Source organism: Limulus polyphemus, unplaced genomic scaffold (assembly GCF_000517525.1).
Source record: "Limulus polyphemus unplaced genomic scaffold, Limulus_polyphemus-2.1.2 Scaffold816, whole genome shotgun sequence".
In the NCBI taxonomy this organism is placed as follows: Eukaryota; Metazoa; Arthropoda; class Merostomata; order Xiphosura; family Limulidae; genus Limulus; species Limulus polyphemus.
Window position 1 is genome coordinate 51,854 of NW_013666426.1, and position 2,603 is coordinate 54,456.

The following is a 2,603-nucleotide window of genomic DNA, read 5'->3' on the forward strand; positions in this document are numbered from 1 at the left end:
TCCATTGTATTATGGGTTGGCTGTCCATTGTGTTGTTGGTTGGCTGTCCACTGTGTTGTTGGCTGGCTGTCCATTGTATTATGGGTTGGCTGTCCATTGTGTTGTTGGTTGGCTGTCCACTCTGTTATTGGTTGTGGTTTCTGTGAATAATTATTTCGATTGTTTTTGTAGGATATTTATTCACGTTGATAAAGTCTTGTTTTGGTTGATTGATTTCTTTGTTAAGGTTGTCAGGTGAGCAAAGTTTTGTGCATGTGTTTATTACGTTTTCTGGTATGCTGAGTTTTTGTTTTGTTTCATGTGCCGAGTTCCAGGGAATGTACAGTCTGGTATGAATGATTTTTCTGTAGATTTTGGTTTTAAACTATGTATTTGTTTTATGATATTGAGGTTTAGAAATGTTAGTTGTTGATCTTTTTCATATTCACTGTTGAACTTAATATTTGTGTGTATGGAGTTAATGTGTTTGAAAAACTACGTGCATGTTCTATAGATGTGAATCCAGCAAATGTATCGTCTACATATCTGTACCAGTATAGGGATGGGTGTAAAGCTGAACTGATGGCTTGAGATTCAATCTGTATCATAAAAATATTGGCTAGGATTGATGACACCGAATTGCCCATACTTAAACTAATTATTTGTATGTAGTTCTGATCGTTGAACATAAAGTTAGTTTTAGAGGCAGTAACTTCTAAAAAGTTGCTAGTTGGTTGCTAGAGTTGTGTATGAGTGGGTTGGGGTCTTTGATATAAAGCTCTAATGCTATTATACAGGCTTCTGTGGTGGGAACTTCAGAGAGAAACTACGTCGAAGCTAGCCATTAAGGCTTTATGGTTTAGTTGATATAGTACAGTTCTAAAATTGAAGGCGTCTTTGAAAAGGAGCTTGCTGATGTTACATAATGTTTGAGTATGATAAGGTTGTTGGATATAAAACATATATCTTCACAGCTGGCACGTCATTAGCTTTGTTTGGAAACAAAAATCAACTTAAAGACGAGATAATGTAAATTTTACTCAGGTTTTCTTCCAACACATAATTCTATATTTTACGCCCTATATGATAGGAGTTTTATAAACCTTATTATTTGCGTGGAATACAAAGTTAGTTGAGTATGCTGGAATAGACGGCAATCGCCTGTTGTGAAAAAAAAGACAAGTGTAGAGGACGACGTTTCGAAAGTCTTACATCTTCCGTTAGACTTTCGAAACGTTGTCCTCTACACTTGTCTTTTTCTTTTACAAAAAGCAATTGCTGTCCATTACAATATACTCATCATGAATACTCTGCCTAAACTATCTAGCAAAGAATATGATGTTAATTGTTATTTTTTCTCAAATGGATAATTATGAAATGACAAGATCTAAATTCATAACTTAATTTTCTCAAAATCTTAAACTGTAAGTTATAATAATGTAAGGCTTCTCGTCATAAAATGGGTTCGAATCCAACTGTTTTACTCATTCTGAAAAACTTATATATATTGTAAGTTTGATAAGATTTAACTGTATTATTAGCTTATATATAATATTATTCATAGTAAGAGAAAAACAGTTAATTGGGGAGATGCTATATATCTTGGCATAAAATATGAAGCTAACATTAATTACTTAGATTTGTTTGAATTTATGCACAAAGCTACACAATGGGCTATCTGTGCTCTGCCCACCACGGGTATCGAAACCCGGTTTCTAGCGTTGTAAGTCCGCAGACATACCGCTGTGCCACTGGGGGCATTCTTTGTTTATTCAAAACGTGTTAGAAAATTAACACAGTTTTTTTTTAAATCGAAGAATCAGAATAAAGCTTAAGATTTTTCTTAAACTCTAAGTAGTTTCATTTCATAATACAACATCATTAGAACTCTAACTTTGCTATTCATGATCTGTATCTTACTTCATTTCATTATATATCGTTATTCATTTTTATCTTACATATTTGATTCTCCCTCCGCTCTCATTCCGAACACACCCTCGTACCAAGAATGGAGTTTATGCTTTGCAGGTATGATTGATATATTTTGTGTTTGTTTATAGAAAGGTATCTCGATAACGAGGCTTGTTATTCGGAGTTTTAAATCATGCAGTGAAGCAAGTCAACCTGTGTTTTCAGTACCACGTGGCTCAAATAGCTAGCTTTCGCGCCTGTTCAATTTTCCTGTCAAGGTTATTTATCTATTGTCAACAGTCCTCTTTAATAGGCTTACGCAAAGACTAAGCTTTCATTTTATCTGATTTATTTTGTCTAGTGTCGTTCAACAGCACTTATCCATGCTTGATAAAATTAAGTTTCTTATTTAACTGATGATACGGCAGGAAAAGTGCAGTGTTCAAAATATTAGTGAAAAAAGCAATTTAAAGCTAATTATAATAAAATTTACTTAAATACAATCTAAGTCAAAGTTTACACTCGATTTTATAATAAAAATAAAATATCAAATCTCGGATGAAGAAGACGAGTTGGTCGTCAAGGGATGTGTGGATAGAAAACAGTACAAGCATTTGTCTGAAGAAAAAGCTGGAAGAGCGTTCTTTATAAAGGGGAAAAAACTCTTACTTAGATCAAGTTATTATTTCGTTTATCACAATGAACATCTTTTA